General features: G+C 50.1%; 1 long non-coding RNA gene across 1 annotated transcript in view; it reads left to right on the forward strand.

Annotated features, from left to right (window-relative positions):
* The window catches only part of LOC135918728 (uncharacterized), a 39,703-nt gene extending 22,785 nt beyond the window's left edge, over positions 1 to 16,918 (forward strand). The window contains exons 4-5 of the long non-coding RNA XR_010569745.1: positions 14,485 to 14,592; positions 16,354 to 16,918. This is a non-coding gene — a long non-coding RNA (uncharacterized lncRNA). The remainder of the gene's footprint in view (positions 1 to 14,484; positions 14,593 to 16,353) is intronic.
* The last annotated feature ends 1,303 nt before the right edge of the window (positions 16,919 to 18,221 follow it).

Consider the following 18,221-nt stretch of genomic DNA (forward strand, 5'->3'; position numbering starts at 1 on the left):
GTCGCTTCTGTGGGTTTCTGTATCTGCGAAGCAAACGATGTGGCGATCGGGGCATCACGAAACAAAAGCCAAGTCTATACAACTATTGTACGTCCGCCCGCGCAGAAACGTGGGACTGCCATCGCTTAGACAGCAAAGGTCACGGTCACAGGCAAAGGAAACGAGGTTTATTTCTTTGGAATTTACCTTGACGCTTACCCAAATTGAATGATGTGCGTTATAGTCCCCAACAACAATCCATGAACTAGGAGTCGCATCTATTATGCTACTCAGTCTGTCCGTCGAAACGACTTGATGGAGGAAGGTAAGCACCCACTAGAGTTAATGAAAATTTGCACTTTTTCACGGTCAAACAGACATACTGATTACTGTCATGTAGCAGCACTAGATGAACAATGTAAGTCTGTTCACACCGTATGTAGATGATCACCTGGCTAATTTCATTACAAGTAGATTACACATAAGGTTCATAGCCTGAGATTTGGACGAGTTTCTGTAGGTTCGGTTCACATACGACAATAATGGGGAATCGATTGGTGAAAGCATAATGGCGAAAATCAGCAATACGGGATTTCAGTCCACGGGCATTCTATTGCGTAATAGACGCTTCCTTGACTTTTCTGAAGAACGGCTGACGTGGTAGAGCCATTGGGCTTGCTATTGGAGGCTCTCAAGTACAGGATCCAGACCGTCCAGTACCCAGAGCAGATGGCGTCTGCATGTCATTTATCAATACGCGAATGATTTTCATTAGAGCCTTGATAGTAGCGATTACTTGCTTGTCTTGGTCCCCTTACACGATCTGTGCCGTCATTGGTGCGTTGGTATTCCACCGTCGATCTTTGTTCTGCTGGACGACTTAATGTCAGAAGTGCAGGCCAGGCGTTTGCAGAAGACGTATTCAATGCGTCCCCAGACGCCGTGTTACTAGTGTGGGTGAGCGTCTTGGGAGCACCAGCTGTTGGAAGTAGCGTCTTTCTTACGACGGTCTTACTATTCTGGCAGACGAAGATCATCTGCGGCGGGTACGACGCCGTCGCACTTTGGCGGCGGCCTCTCTGTGCGTTGACTTGTCTTTCACCATTTGTTTTAGGACTTTCAGCTCTGTCTTGAGTCTCGGGCAGTCTATCGACGATGCTTCATGAGGACCTGAGAAATTCACACACTTAAAATCAGTCGCACAGCAAGCATTAGCGCTGTGCTGCTCAGAGCATTTTGAGCACACGGTCGAATTTTTGCATATGCCGCTGATATGCCCCATCTTCAAACAATTTCAGCACTGAAGTGGTCGTAGAATGACCGGTCGCACTGGATGATGAAAAAAATCTAACTTTCACGTGTGGCAGAAGCTTCCTCCCTGGAAGGTTATCCTCACACAATGTGATTCTCCTAGGCGATGGGTTACAATAATAGTGACATCTCCTGTGGCAGGTTTAACCAAAATAGGCAGATCGTTGTCGTTGATTGAATCATCAACATCATAAATCACCCCTGATGAAGTATCGTTGTCCGTGGTATTATGGTGAGAACATTACTCTTGCCCAACACATTGACTGTTCTCAAGATATCCAGCGCTGCTTTGTCCTTGACATCGACCACGAGAATGCTCTTACGGACTCGAACATCTGTAATCTCATTTGGAACAAGAGCATCCAGTGTGACAGATATGGCTTGCCTCTTTAGCCGATTTAGGTCGTCGGCTGGCGTCTTGAGCAAGAAGAGGATGGTATGAGCCGTGCCATTGTTATTTGCCGTCGCCCTTGTTGAAGACGAGGAAGCAGTGACAATTCCCCTCTTTCCTTTTTGCCTCACAACTGTCAAGTAATCACCGTCATGCAATAGATCCTCGTCTGAAGCAGAGTAGTACAGCATGGTGTCCTCGCGGCCTGTGTCGCTTATGAGGTGGTTGCGCTTCCGAGGCGCGCTGGACGCTGTGACGTCTGTCTCCTCCGGACGTCTAGCGCGCTCCGCTTTCATCGCCAAAGTCTCGGGAGCGGCGGCTCCCGAAAACACGCAAAAAAACTCGTACAATGAGATTAGCGGAAAACGGAGTTCTGCACAAGAGCCACTTCTTCGTCTTCTCCCTGGAGGCCCACATACACAAGTGTGTAAAAGTATGCGCACGGTCGTGAGAGGAACTTCAAAGATAACTAGAGAGGTCATTGAAGTGAAAGGCTTGCCCTGCTATTGTAGGCTTAAAGTGCCACGAGAGACCAAAGTAGGAGAGAAAAGGGAAAAAATAGTACACACGCCAACTCGCACGCAAATTCGGAAATGTGAGCAAGCCAAGCAAGCCCAGCAACTTTATTAGGAATGCCTGCAGAACGATTAGCCTTCTCCTGTAAGTGAAGCGTCACCGTGACGCGGCCATGACGTCTTCCCGGCGTGTGGCGCCTCTACTCCGCCCGTGGCCGCACTACTCCCTTTGGTCGACCGCACCTGCCCCTCTTTTGGGGTGGCAGCCTCCCTCCGGTTTCGTTCAGTCGTTGCCTTTCGAGCCCGCCGAGGTCTGCTGGACGGCCTGGACTTGGACTTCGCGATTGTAGCACCTCGTTGCGGCCTCGAACCGCGGTGGGATTGTTGTCATCGTTGCAGCTTCGTACAAATTCTTGGTACAGTCGCAAAGGATCTGAGCTACAGTGCCCCTTTCCTTTCGGCTCACACAACACAGATCACTTTCATAAACACTCGGACACACGTGCCTCATCAGTACCGTGGTGAATAACGACCCAGTCTGAAGTTGTCGATATAACACCGCTTTCTTACGGGCCAAGCCCGGATGAAGTGGCAGCATAGTCCTTCTCTTCAATATGTACCACTTCACAACTTTGTTGTAGGAGGTCATTCTGTCCTGGTTTCCCACCACCACGACGGGTCAACCGCAGTAGCAGCGGCACCGTTCGTTAGTCCTCGCGCCGCCGCGTTCGTCGTCTCGTTGTGGCTTGCGTTGCCGTCATCCGACACATAACTGCTCATGTGCGCCGGAAACCACTTGGTCACGACACACCAATTTTCACTCGCGAGATCGACCACACGCAACACACGCGTGGCTTCACCACACATCCTTGCTCTGGCGTAATTTCTCACTGCCATCCTGGAATCGCAGAGCACAGTCATGCACTCGGGGTTGGCGATAGCCAGGGCAATCACTACGTCCTCGGCTCGATGCGCCCCTCGAGTTCGCACACTCGCCGCAGTTCTCGTTGCACTGGTCGATGCCCCGACGACTGCTGCGGCGAATGCCTTTCTGTCATCTGGATACTCTGCCGCGTCCACAAACACGGCACCTCTGTCTTTGGCATGGAAATTGATGAGCGCCTTGGCCCTCGCCATCCGCCGCTCTTTATGGAACTAAGGGTTCATGTTTCTTGGCACCGGACATACCCGTAACTGTCTACTAATTGCGTTGCGTCCGGTACAGGCACCTCTGTATTTTCGGGTGCCCTTTCCTTTGGCCGTAGGCTAGGTCACGCAGCACTTGTCTGCTCGTTATTGTTTCGATAGCCGCGCGAGCTGGACGGTCCTCTGCGCCTCGGCGATTTCTTCCAGGGTGATATGAACTCCCAGGGCCAGGAACTTGTCGGTACTTGTGCAGTCGAGAAGTCCGAGTGCAGCCTTGCACACTTTGCGTGCACTCGCTCGCACTGCTTCCATTTGTGGAAAGCAGCACAACAGCACAAATTATGCAATGTGGCTTATAGTGAAGGATTCCACTAGCCAGGTGAGGCTTTCTTCCTTCATGCCTGCTGCTCTGTGTGACACCCTCTTGATGAGGCGAATGACCGTGGTGACTTTGGCCGCGAGACGGTTGACTCTCTCTCCGTTCACTCGTTTGCGCTCAATCAGCATCCCCAGCACTCGTATCTTCTCGACATCCAGGATCGTGTGACCGCCACTCGTCTTGATGTTTATTTTCTCTTGATCTCTCGCAGGTTCCTTGCCTTTCGGCTTCCTAGCTGCTCCTTTCGGAGGCATCACGAACAGCTCAGACTTGCTTGGGGAGTAGACAAGCCCAGACCCGTCCAGCTGCTCCTCCACAGCGTCAACCGTCTCTTGCAATGTACTCTCGATGTGTCCGTCGCTTCCTCCTGGGATCCAAAGCGTTATGTCGTCGGCATTGATGGTGTGTCGGACCCCGCGAGTCGCGAGAGCCGCTCGGCCACGCCTATAATTACAGGGTTGAAAAGTAATGGCGAGATGAGCGAGCCCTGGGGGGTCCCCACATTGCCGAGCTTCTTTTGGAGCTTCAGGTCACCGTCGATGATCTCAGTGGTCCCCTCCGTCAAAAAATTACTGATGTACGCATATGTTCTCTTGCCCATGTTTAGCCGAGACACCTGGGCCAGGATCTCAGTGGGTCTCACTTTATCAAAAGCACTCTGCAGGTCCAAATCCAAGATGGCTTGCTTACTTTTGTGTTGGCAGTGTCATCGAGGAATTCATTTTTCAGTTGTGTCATGGCGTCCTAATTTCGGAGCTTGTTTCGAAACCCGATGGCGGTGTTTGGGTAAAGCCCCGAATATTCCAGGTACCTCTGCGATTTGTTCATGAGTACATGCTCCAACGCTTTGCCCACTGTTAGATACGGAACCTTTTCCTTAGCCTCTTTCGAGTTCACCCTACCATATCGAATCGCCATCGCAGCTAATTAAGGTGCGCAGAAGCTCATTTACCACGTTCCCGAGGCGCAGCACGTCCAGACAAGTGGGCGCACCCCCCCCCCTCGTTCACCGCATATGGAGCTATTGTCCCACTGCTTGAATCTTCCCGTAAGTGTAGCGTGGGCCTGGCACTATTTCAGGTAAGCTGGGTCCCGAGCAATGCTGCTTTGCGGCTCTGAAAGGTCACTTGAGAACAACCCACCGCCCCTCGCTGAGTTGCAAACCCGGAGGAAACAACGGCTGTAAGTCACCGTGAAGCCCTCGGAACCCCCATCCGCCTATTGTGACGGCGCTTGCAAACCGGGAGTGAATGACGGCTGTAATTCACCGTGAAGTCCAGGGAGCAACCTCTCCATGTACCTATTGTCACGGCAGTTGCAGGCCAGGAAGGCAGTACTGGAGACAAGTAATCCCTCGGACAGTGAAGCCCATGGAGCGACCCCCTGAGCCTAACGTGACTGCACTCGCACGGGCGCCTACCATTGGCCGAAAATAACGATGCCTTAGCGGGCTCGACGATTCGCCGAACAGGACGTGACCTCGAGACACCGAAGGGGTCAAAAGCCAGAGACCGGGCGCAGAGAGCATTCCTTCATTCATATCTTACAGGCTTGTTGCCACGAGCCGCAGCGTCCGATCTGCTCCCGGCCATCAATGACTTCTTGACTGTTAATTACTTCATGTTTTTACTGTACAGTATGTAAACAAACCTACAGTTTTCATCTCGAAGTCCTCCTCAACCTCAGCCAACTCTCGCACTCCACGGCTAGGTCCAATATCTGGGGAACAGCGGTGAGATTATCCTCAAGATACAACAGCTGCTGGCGGCACTAGGGATGAACCTTCGTCCAAAGAAACCAGGAGGAACCGAGAACAACGAAGAAGAAAGAGCCTTCGTCCAATGAAGTCCTAAGCAACTGGCAACAGCGAAGAAGAGCCTTCGACCCAGAGAGTCCTGATGAACCAGGAAAAGCGAAGAAGAAACAGCCTTCGTCCAAAGGAGTCCCGAGGAACTTGGAATAGCGAAGAACAGCCTTCGTCCAAAGTAGTCCTAAAGAACTGGGAACATTGAAGAAGAGCGAGCCTTCGACCCAGAGAGTCCTGAGGAACCGGGAACAGCGGACCGATGAACCAGATGGCGTGGTGCTGCAACCGTGAGTGAGCGCGTGGTTTTTTTCCTTTTGCTTCGCCAGACTTCACATGTTTTGTGTTTATTTTGATAGTTCTAGGAATCGGGAATTCGTTGCATATTGCGTGTTTGCACAAATTAATTAAGGAAAACAGTTCTAACCACTAGTCGGGGCAGCTGCCATGGACCTTAGAAGGTTGACAATGTCAGACTTGCTGTTGGTGTTCGACGACTTGGGAGTTGAGGCGGAGGAACAGATGACAAAGCCAGCTATCATAAAGGCAAATAAAGATAGTGGCAATGATGATGAAATCATTAAGATTGCTTGGGAGGTGATACAAGAACCACGTGAGCGTGAGCGTCAAGAACGTGAGTATCAAGAACGTGAGCATGAGTATCAAGAACGTGAGCGTGAGAGTGAGAAAGAGATAGCAGCAGCGGAAAACAGCTACAAGAGTTTCGGCAGTTAAAGGCACAGAGACAACGGCTGTCTGAAAATTCTGTAGGTCGTACAGAGCAAAAGAATGAGGAAGTATCTAGCGGATTTTCACCAAACGTCGACGAGAAGAGATGTGCCTGTGAGATTAGCGGCGCCTTCATAGGTGAACGGAAAAGGCCTTGCTGCTAACGATGCCTTAGCGACGAGGTCCTGTGCAACAGAGCGCTGTAGAGACAACTAGGCCAGCTGCGGATGAATTGGCACAGTCAAAGCAGGTGTGTGTCACTTGTAATGTTAATGATGTTTTAACGAAATACAGAATACTCCGGACCCGACAGACGCGAGCACCCATGTGGAGCCAGATCTGCGTACCGAAGGGAAGTGCCAGCGGGACGATGCAGTTGAGGGCAGTACGCATGATTGCGAGCTGCGTAGCTCAAGAGAAGAGAACTGCATGGTTTAGGGATCGGTGCAGCTGACCGCCAGTCTAGTTAGCCGAGAGAAAGATGATTTAGTTACGAATCATTCGGACTGCGCGTGAGAGAGTGATCGAGACTGACGAGTTTTGTGCCGATGCAGAGCGTAAGCTGGGCAGCTCAGTAGAGGGCAGTTTGCAGGAGTGCGAGTTGCATAGCTCGTGTAAAACCTGCTGCGTTGTTTCAGAGTCGGTTGAGCTGTCCGCCAGTCGAGGCAAAGAGAGAGTTGAATTAAAGGAAAATCACTCTGACTGTGCGGGTAGGAGAGCGATCCGGGCCGACGATATGTGTACCGGCCAGCTGGGGACGCGAGATGCCCGCATGAAAGGGAGTTCGAGGAGATATGGATAGCAGTTTAGAAAGGTGGTTGGAACTGCTTTATTAAAATTGGGGAAAGAAAAGATCAGCGTTCATTTTGACCTAGTAAGAGCCTGGCGAGTCAGGAGTGAGGAGCCTGCGCTTGCATATGGTGCAGCGCTATGTTGTTTTGTTTGTTTGACGTATGTTCTCCAGGGCCCACGATTCGGAAATTCCTCACACGAGGCACGAGGTCATCGAGGATTCTACAAACACCAGTCGCAAAGCATCGCATAATCACCGAAGAGTGCGCTCGACTACTCTGCCAGAGCCCTTACCGATGCGAGAACGTGAAGCTATAAGAGAACAAGTCGACGAAATGCTGCGCGACGACATCCTCCAGTCGTCGAAAAGCCCGTGGGCATCTCCTATAGTCTTGGTGAAGAAAAAGGACGGAACCCTTCGTTTCTTCGTCGATTATCGTCGACTTAACAAGATCACGAAGAAGGACGTATACCCCCTTCCACGGATAGACGACGTATTAGATCGGCTCTGCAACGCAAAATACTTCTCGTCGATGGATCTGAAGTCTGGCTACTGGCAAATAGAAGTCGACGAGAGAGATCGCAAAAAGATCACCTTCACCATGCCAGACGGCCTCTACGAGTTCAAGGTCATGCTATTCGGACTGTGCTCGGCGCCTGCAACGTTCCAGCGCGTCATGGTCACGGTGTTAGCAGGATTGCAGTGGCAGACCTGCCTTGTTTACTTGGATGACGTCATCGTCTTCGCCGGAAATTTCGACGATCACCTTAGGCGGCTTGCGCCAGTACTAGAGGCCCTGAAGTGCCGCTTCGCTTACGATGAGCTTCTGTTCCTAGGCCACGTTATCAGCAAGTCTGGAGTCCGCCGACCCGCAGAAGACTGCTGCCATCGCAAAGTTCCCACAACCCAGAGACAAGAAGGCAGTGCGTCGATTCCTTGGCATGTGTGCCGACTACAGGCGGTTTGTCAAGGACTTTTCACGCATTGCTGATCCGCTGGCACATCTAACTAAATGTGATGCGGAGTTCAAGTGGGAGACGCCGCAGGCCGATGCACTTGAAGAACTCAAATGACGCGTGCAGCCTCCCCCAGTACTTGCGCACTTCGACGAGGACGCCGATACCGAAATCCACACTGACGCTAGTAGCCTAGCCCTCGGTGCCATCCTAGTCCAGAGAAAAGACGGACTTGAACGCGTGATAGCTTACGCTAGCCGGTGGTTGTCAGAAGCGGAAGGCAATTATTGTACAACCGAAAAGGAATGCCTCGCCATCTTTTGGGCTGCAGCGAACTTTCGCCCTTACCTATATGGCAGGCCATTCAAAGTCGTAAGCGACCATCACGCCTTGTGTTGGCTAGCAAACTTGAAGAACCCTTCAGGACGGCTGACGCGGTGAAGCCTAAGACTGCAAGAATATGATATCACTGTAACCTACAAGTCCGGACGAAAACACTGATGCCGATTGCCTATCACGTGCCCCCATTGACTCGCCGCCGCAAGATAACGAGAATGACGACGCCTTCCTTGGCGTATTAAGCGCGGAAGACTTCGCTGAACCGCGACGAGCAGACCCGGAGCTGAAAAACCTTGTAGAGTATTTGGAAGGACACACCGACGTTGTCCCTCGGGCATTTAGGCGAGGATTGTCTTCGTTCTCGCTTCAAAACAACCTACTCGTAAAGAAGAACTTCTCACCAGTCCGCGCCAACTACCATCTTGTTCCGTCGGCGCTGCGTCCAGAAATAATGCACGCCCTGCATGACGATCCGACCGCTGGGCACCTCGGTTTCTCTCGGACGCTATCGAGGATACTGGAAAGGTATTATTGGCAGCGCCTGACCGCCGACGTCGCCCGTTATGTAAGAACATGCCGAGACTGTCAGCGACGCAAGACACCACAGACGAGGCCAGCGGGATTACTACAGCCAATCGAGCCTCCTTGCCGACCGTTTCAGTAGATCGGGATGGAATTGTTGGGACCCTTTCTGACCTCAACAACCGGAAATAAGTAGATCGTCGTGGCGACGGACTACCTCACCCGCTTCGCTGAAACGAAAGCACTGCCGAAAGGTAGCGCAGCCAAAGTGGCGAAATTCTTTGTCGAGAACATCCTGCTGCGATATGGCGCCCCAGAAGTCCCCATCACCGACAGAGGAACGGCCTTTACAGCGGAGCTCACCCAAGCCATTCTGCAGTGCAGTCAGGCAAGGCATTGGAGGACAACTGCCTACCACCCACAGACGACGGTCTTACGGAGCGCCTGAATAACACCCTCGCCGACATGCTAGCAATGTAGGTAGACGTCGAACACAAGACCTGGGATGCCGTCCTGCCGTATGTAACATTCGCCTACAACACTGCGGTGCAAGAAACGACAGAAATCACACCGTTTAAGCTGGTTTACGGCAGGAACCCGATGACGACGCTTGACGCCATGCTGGCTCTCGTGACCGACGAAGAGAATATTGACGTCGCTACCTATCTCCAGGGCGCCGAGGAAGCCCGACAGCTCGCCCGCCTACGGATAAAGAACCAGCACCGTACCGTCAGCCGACCCTACAACCGCCTACGACGCTTCGTCAAGTACAAGCCTGGCGACCGTGTTTGGGTTTGGACCCCGATACACCGACGAGGACTGAGTGAGAAACTATTGCGACGCTATTTCGGACCCTACAAGGTCATTCGACGTATTGGCGCACTGGACGATGAGGTCGTGCCAGACGGCATTTCGCATTCACAGCGGCGCCGCGCACGATCTGAAGTGGTCCACGTGGTGCCTCTTAAACAATTTTACGGACGCTGACGAACTTCCTTATTTTGTTGTTCTCTCTGCTACGGGTGTTTTTCTTTATTACTTTCGTTTGCAACATCGGGTCGATGCTTTTTAAGAGGCGGATATTGACACGTGTACTTGTTTGTCTTTATCAGGCGACACGGTTGAACGACTAAGAAATGTTATCGCACTGCGCAAGACGCGCCTGCATGTATCAGAAGTTTCTGGAATGTTATCGATGATTCCATTCGCTGTCTGTGACCGAACCTATTGTAATCTGATTGCATGTGTGCGCGACGCGAATAATGTAGAACTTTGTGGAAGGTACGCGAGTCCCAGTGATTACTCTGGAACGTTCGACGACTGATGTATAAAAGCCGACGCGCTTGACCCGCTGATCAGATTTTCGAACTGTGTTTGCCGCTATCACCGTTCTTCGGGTGTAGCTTGTTTTTGAGGGCACAAGTTCGCCCAATAAAACGCTAGTTTCGTCTTTCCCAGTTTGGCTGCTTTCTTCACCGTCCATACCACGTGACAATATGATCACTTCCATGGGTTTCAATATCAGTGAACCACTGCACGCTCAAAATCAGGCAATGTGACACCAAAGTCAAGTCAAGGCAGCTGCTGTGCGTTGTTCCTCGCAGAAACGTTGGGCTTCCGTCCTTTAGAAGACCCAGGTTGTGGCTTGATGCAAAGGATATTAGTGACCTGCTCCTCAAATTTATTCTGGAGCTATCCCATATATGGTGGTGAGCGTTGAAGTCCCCTGTTATTATCCAAAGACCGGGAGTAGCAGACATCATTTCTTCTAGTCTTTTGCTATCAAACTGACTTGTTGGGGAGAGGTAGATGTCAATACGAGTAAAAGACAGCCTCTTCTTTTTTACAATAACATATACGTATTGGTTACTGTCGTGTGGCGCTACGGGTTGGGAAAAATACGTAAGGTCCCTGCGAATGCACACCAGAACCTTACTACTACGGAAACACGTGGTTGAAACAAAAGGTTCATATCCTGATAGTCTTATGGAGGCTGATAAGTTCGGTTCACAGATGACCAGTATAGCAAAGTGGCTGTCAAGCACGAACTGTCGAAAATCCGAAATACGTGACCTCAGGCCTCTCGCATTCCATTGGAATATGGAGGCACTTCTGACATCATGCCGGAATGATCGCTGTTGTTGTCGACAATGTTGTCGATGAGTCATGTTTCTGCATAGAAGTTCTCAAGCGACACACTTCTGAAGGCTCGCTAGAACCGGATTTACAGCATCCAGCACTTGCAACGAAGTTTGAGCTGTTGGTGTCTGTAGCTTGTCCAGAAGAACACGAATATCACTCGCCAGAGAGCTGATCATGACAACTTGTTGATGTTGGTCGGGCAATTTATCAGGAACAGAGGAAGTGCCCCTTGCTGTAGAACTCTGATTTCGCTCTGTAGGGCCATGAAGCTTCGGGAGTGCAGGCCAAACTTCAGCAGCCGTGCTGTTCGGTGCAGCTTTGTCCTTTGAGCTGAGTGCATTTGGCCTGGGCGGAAGAGTGGGTGGTAATGTACGTGGCTGGCGTTCTGCAGAGGCTTTGGAGGTTCTTGATCGACGTCGGCGGCGTCACCGTCGTCGCTTAATAAATGTTGCTGCTTCGAAGATGCATCGTGAGGGCCGCTGCAGTTGGTGCACTTCAGCACACTGACCTCGCATGTGTTAGTGATGTGGGGTCCAGTGCAGCGAGACAGACGGTAGTGTTATTGCACACACTACTCACATGGCCACGATTCATGCACTTCCAGCACTGCAGTGGTTTTAGTATAAAGGGACGAACTGCGTGTCGGAAATTGCCCACTTTTAGATGCGGTGGGAGAGATTCACCCTTAAATACGATCTTAACACACCGTGACGTGCCGAGACGAAATGCGTTTGTGATGATGGTGTTTTCTGTAGCTGGCTTGATTAAGATCGACAGATCGGAGTCGACAATGGTCTCGTCAACATCGTAAATTACGCCAGTACTGATTTCTTTGCCCAGAAGAATATGAGGGTCGACTTTCATCCCCTCAAGTTCTGTGAAAATTGCGCCAGTACTGACTTCTTTGCCCAGCGGAATATGAGGGTGGACTTTCATCCCGTCAAGTTCCGTAACTTTGCGCAAAGAATCCAACGCAGCCCCGTGTTCTACGTCAATTGCTAGGACGTTCTTACGGGTGTTTACTCTGATGTCTTTGATTTCATTCGGAACCAGCGCCTCTAGATGTGAAGACACGACTTGCTTGTTGAGGCGACTCAGGTTGTCAGTGGCGAGAACTGGCGCGAACAGGACGGTGAGCACCTCGGTATTCGGCGAAGATCTCACTCACTCGAATTCGGTAATGTGCTGAGAAACCTTCGCTTTGCTTTACGACTCCGCACCAGCTAGAAGGTGTCGTCACAAGGATCTTCACTGCGGACATATTACTGCATGGTGTCGTCGTTGTCAGTGTCGCTGTCGGTGTCGTTGCGCCTCCTGGAGGCATCTGCCACGGGCACTGCCGAGTCCGGCGGACCCGCGCAAGTCTCCATCTGCGTCGCAGTTAAAGAGGAAACAGCAGTTGGCTCGTAAAGTCTAAGAAATTCACAAAATGAGTAGAGCTGGAAGGCTCGGCGTTCTGCTTGAAAGGCACTTCGTCTTCGTCTTTCGTAGTGAGAAAGAAAATTTAAGAGAGCTATAGGTACTGGCGTCTCCACCTTGGACGTAGCATAAGACTACATTTGCGAGATCGGGCATGGACGGACGCTTTATGGCGTGGGGGTGTGGGGTGCACGCAATTACCTCGGCAGAGGCGGGGGGGGGGTATAAACTTTTATTGTAGAACCAGCACTTTATGATGGCCGGGCCTAAGCCTCCCATGAGGGGACGTCGAGGGCTTGCCTCGCTTCCTCCTCAGGGTCGTTAGGGTCACCCAGGTTTGGTCGTCGAGAGCGGAGCTCCGCAGACCCTTATGCAACCTCGACGTGAGGGTCGTGGTGTTAGTCTGTGTGTACTGTGCTGGGCACTCCCACAGCATATGCGGATGCGTAGCCGGGTGAATGCCACAGCACCTGCAGCTGGAGGTAGTGTAATCGTCTGGGAATATAAGGTGGAGGCGGGCGGGTGAAGGGTACGTGTTTGGTTGTAGTAGACGCAGGGTGGTAGCCTCCGCCCGGCTGAACTTGGGGTGAAGTCGGGGGGCAGGTTCGGCGACTGAGGTAGAAGGCTTTATCGAGATAGTTATAGGTGGTCAGATTGTCCCTGGTGTCTAACTCATCTCCAGTGACTCCGGCCCGGTTGACTAGGCCTCGCGCAATGGAGTGGGTGACCTCGTTGAGATTGGGGAGGTGTGAGTGGACAGGGCCCGCATGTGCCGGGATCCATGTCAGGGAGGTCATCCATGGCATCCCACTCACAGAGACCCCCCAGCAGATCCACAACAAAATTCCCACTGCCCGAAACCCGACAACCTTGGCAGCCAAGCGCATCGCCTCTAGTACAACAGTGATCATCGCTTTTGACGGACTGGATGTGCCTTATCAGGTCCGCTACGGCTCCATGTTACTCCCATGTTCGCTATATCGGAAGCAAATCGACATTTGTTGTCAGTGTGGCCGCCTCGGACACCGTATGGTTGCTTGTCCCTGCCCAAATAACAAGATATGCCGGGGCTCTGGTGTCCGCAACCCTCCCCCCCCCCCCCCCCCCACCGACCACAACTGTATCCTTAAGTTCTCGCTATGTGGTGGTCCCCATCTCACCGCGGACAAAAGCTTTGCCGCTCGTTATAAAACCCCGTACGTCATCCGCAAGCATATCGGGGAACGAAGGGCAACCAGCCAAGCCACCTAGAAACAAGCTGGCCCCTCCACCCTCAACACCAGAACCAGGCCACGCTCCCACACACCGTCAAGGGGGAGCCATTCCCGCTCCAGAGCTCCATCTAGATCCCGACAAGAACGCTCAAAATCCCGGTATGCACCGGCTTCACGCATCACATGGTGAGCGTGAAGCCGATGAAGCCGAGGTGAGCTTCGCAGAGGCCCTCAAGGGCACCTCGCGAGAGACTCGTAAGATCACTAACACACTAGCCACCTCCCCTCCTCTTTCACCAGATAACCTCTGCGGTATTTTTTTTACTGGGCACTGCGTATTGTAGATAAATAACTGACTAGGACCCTAGCAGAATGTTGTATTTGCCGCCTGTTATACGATGTGGTCCACAGCAGGCATTCAAAATTTACACTCATTTTCATGTCGCTTTCACGAGCGCAGACAGACTTGCTAAAGAGCAGCATGTGAGTTAGCGCTTTTCGGGCAGCCGTGGCGCACATAGCTGCAATTAAGTTGTGAGTGATACACTGCAGTTAACAGTTACAGGGACAGTGATCACGGCCACGTCTAGCAAAATGCACGTTAGCTGCCGATACATCTCCCTTCGGCACTGCTCGAAGAGCTACTTTCGGCGAATGGGCGTTCGCATGCGCAGCCCTTAGGGCAGCCCCATCGAAGGGGTGAAAACTCATCTGCTGATTATTTGTTGACATTCCAGTGGCCGTCGCTTGTTTAGTGGTCTAGCGTAAACATGCGCAGTAAGTGCCCGTAGAGGGTTGTTGATAAAGGTTCGATTCTCTAATCACGTCTCTCTGCCTGCTTCCAGAATGTAAAGAGGCTTGGTGCGACGCCGAGTGTCACCGAAAGCACGCGGGGAAGCCGAATGTGCGCTCGACGTGCGAAGGGTACACGTGCATGTGTCGCTGGAACGCAGGCAAGTTGGGCTGCATATTCGTTCCGGGTTGTGGGCTTCTTTTCGATGCGAAGTACTGCAGACTGCCTTGTAATTAACATTGCGTGTAAAGCTCAGTATTTTTTTGTTTTTATGCTTCGTGCAACTTTTTACGGTATCTATGCGAGGACAGGATACAATTTAGAGTCTTTTATTCTGTTACTATGTCTACACATTTGCAGTATATCTATACCGCGTGTCCCAGCCAATGCGGGCCAAGCTGTTTATATATAAAGAGCTACGCCGAGACGTGACAATGGACCCGCGGTGTTTTGTTTGTAGCCACCCTCCGTACCCTGGCGATTTTTTTTGTCTTACGTTCTATACATAGGGTGCTTAACTGTACAGGAGTTATCGGTAACAACCGCATCCCAGCATTTGACTCTTGAAAACAATAGGAAATCTGTAGTCGCGATAGGAGTAAAAGTTCATTCCTTAATAAAATAATGTATCTTCAAATCTTTTTGTGTGAAATTTCGGAAAAAACAATACATACGGTATTTTGGCGAATGAACAAAAAAACAGGCTATCAGAAAACAGAACAGAAAAGTTTACTTACAAACGTTGCCATACTCTTTCGGACTTTATCAGACAAAACATTTAACCGTGTGCGTACGCACGTTTGGTGTCACACATGTTTACCTGACGCTGACATTTTGCGCAGCTTAATGTACAAATTTAGAAACATGTAACTATTGGTTTAAAAAAGGGTCATGTTTTTTTTTTCGTTATGGAAGAGCAACATTTTCACGCGGGAACGACAACCACGAAACATATTCCCCATGGTTGATAGCCACTTCAACGCTACAAAAAATTGCGAGTGTAATTGTGTAGCTCGTTTATTTCTTCGTGTGCAAAGTTGTCCTCGAGTACGGACCTCTTTAGCGGTTAACAACAAATTTTGAACGATGAATTTGGCACTGTATATATTCAGGCCTAGTTCTAGCTTGACTACTTCAGTTGATGAGTGCACTTTGTTAGAGGAAGTATTTGTAAATTTCTGTAAACTGTAGAAGAAGAGCAATCACGGAGCTAACAGAATTTTTAAAAGTCACGTGTGCCATGTAGAATAAATCTAATATTTCAGCTTGACTACTACAGAAATCTACACGCATCATCGATTAATTACCTAACCACGGGCAGCTAACGTTTAAGCTACTTCAAGGCGCCTGTGCAGTGTACGAATTGTAGGTGGTGAATTCGCGAGGCACTTATCAACTTGGAACAAATTTTGAAGATGACAGTAGTTTTGAGGTATGTGTTACCAAAGATTGCGACGAAATACAATAGGTGTTCCAGTTATTTTTTTAGCTGCAGTGCAGAAGAAAAGGCGTCTAACTGAGAATGTCACGGGAACTATAGTGCATTTATACCGCAAGTTTCACGGCGCTAATCTCCGAACTATTGCTAATTTCAAAAGTCGTTCCAAGCACTGGATCCTATTCGTATATTGGAAAATATGCAATAAAGTAATTAGCTGAAAAGTTATTTAGGAAATTTTTAAATAACGCTTGTGCAATTGGATTTCTTGTACAAGTAATGAGTAGTATGGCCGCCTTTTCAATAGTTCCGCCGAATAACTTGACAGTATATTTCTCAAAATTGCGTTACCGTATAAAAAACAAACGAAAAAAACGCGGTATACGTTTTCAGAGTTTTCCATGTCACTCGTTCCGCTTTATTTTTTTTTAATCCACACTTCAAGCTGGTGAAGGGAGTACATTACAGCTCTATTCTTTGCAGATTCCGCATCGAATTCTGGTGTCGGTGGTGGTGTGCACGGAACTGTTCCAGGACCAGATGCGATTCATGGTGTACAGAACAGCACCGATGAACATTCAGGTGCTGGTAATGCGGCTAAACGGCCTTCTACTACTGCAGTGTCTTAGTTTGAAGAATGAGGTCGCAAAGGTCACGAGCGCTTGAGATGCCATCGAAGGCCTGGCGACGCGCCAACTCCGGCTGAGCTTGCGGCGATGAGCCAGTTGTAGTCACCAGGCGCCGCTGACACTGCACTCTAAGCAGCATCACGCATACCTTCACACTATAGAACCGCGTTGCAGCGTTAAACAGACGACGTTCTCGTGGAGACGTTTTACTTGGCTCCACCATAATTTCGTACAATTTCCATGTGACTATCCCAGAAATGGCGGGTATTTCATATGGATTTTGCCTCATTACGGTATCATTAAGACAAAACAAAAACATACAAAGTAACAGAACAACAGACAGAAAGCTTCAACAAGGATTCAGGCCCTGCAGGCCTTTTTGATTGTGTCTCAATAAAACTGCTCGTCACTCCAATTTACTCAACCATTCACTGGTCTACTTCGTATTGTGTGTGACTTCTTGTTTGCTGCACGCTACTCAACGGCTTGCTGTGTCAAAGCGCTACTCTAGCCTGATACTCAAGGACATCAAATGCATCAGACCAACGGTACAATCGCATCAGAAAAGTCAAAGGTTTTAGCACAGATGACGCCATGTTTTAGATGAAACACATCAGTCTCCTTCAGGAAGGTATCCAATGCTGTGCGTGTGTGCGCAGCATTTCGTGCGTCTATAAGATAGCATTTCGTGCTGTCTATACATAGCATGAAATGCCGCTTTTTATTTTGGCTTTAATATCAGATTTTGCAAGGTCGTTTGTACCGTATGCAGTTAGGCTTTTCCCTAAATTGAGAGCATGACGGAATCCCACCGAGAAGGGAGGGAACACGATGAAAGATGAAGGGGCAAACACCGACCACAAAAGATTTAGTGATGTTGACGTTCCGGTTCCCGCACGGGAGCCTCGTTCACAATAAAATAAATGGGCGACGAAACTACCTCTTGAGTACATCGTATGATGGCACCGAGACACCTATATAGCGTATACTAGGGGCAATTAAGTGCAACCTTTTCTTTTGAGACTGCGCGCCGCAGAGAGTTTACATCTGTATATAGACTCTAGATAAATGCGCATGGTTAGGTTCCTCACTTTCGAAATCCCACGCGCATGTTACCATTTGACATTAGGACCTGACGCAACACACGAACTTTTGTGGTCGGCGTCTGTGTTTATCTTTCTATCCTAAGCGTTACCTGTGAAATGCTGGGACAGGTGCCACGAAAACGCCGATAGGTGCGCATACCGCGAGAGGCGGCTGTGCCTAAAGTTTCGCACAAAAAAAAAATCAGTCGCTGTAACATAAGTTAGGCACGTAAGCTTTCTGATGCGTAAATTAGCGTAACTTGGGTATTTGGCTGCGTCATTTCTACCCTATAGAGTCCGCACTCCCTCGGCAGCACGCGCAAGATATTTCACCTAATCTACTGCGGCTGCGTCTTTCATACAGCCTACGGATTGTTTTTCTTCCGGTACCTTTTCATCGTTGCTAATTATGAATATCGGATCACCTCCGCTCGGCGTAGCGTTTTACCAAAGGCTGTGCGCAACATGTGTTCATAGTTCACTTACCTGATTTCTTACGTATGCGGACAGTAGCAAGCGATTTGAAAACGCGGCAATCGTCAGCCCGGGATCTTTCGGCAGAACCAAAAGCAACACAGAAAACGGGTCGAGTTTGCATTCTTGGATTCTCTGAATCAGCGCGGAAGACGACGACAGC

The sequence above is a fragment of the Dermacentor albipictus genome, unplaced genomic scaffold (assembly GCF_038994185.2).
Source record: "Dermacentor albipictus isolate Rhodes 1998 colony unplaced genomic scaffold, USDA_Dalb.pri_finalv2 scaffold_21, whole genome shotgun sequence".
In the NCBI taxonomy this organism is placed as follows: domain Eukaryota; kingdom Metazoa; phylum Arthropoda; class Arachnida; order Ixodida; family Ixodidae; genus Dermacentor; species Dermacentor albipictus.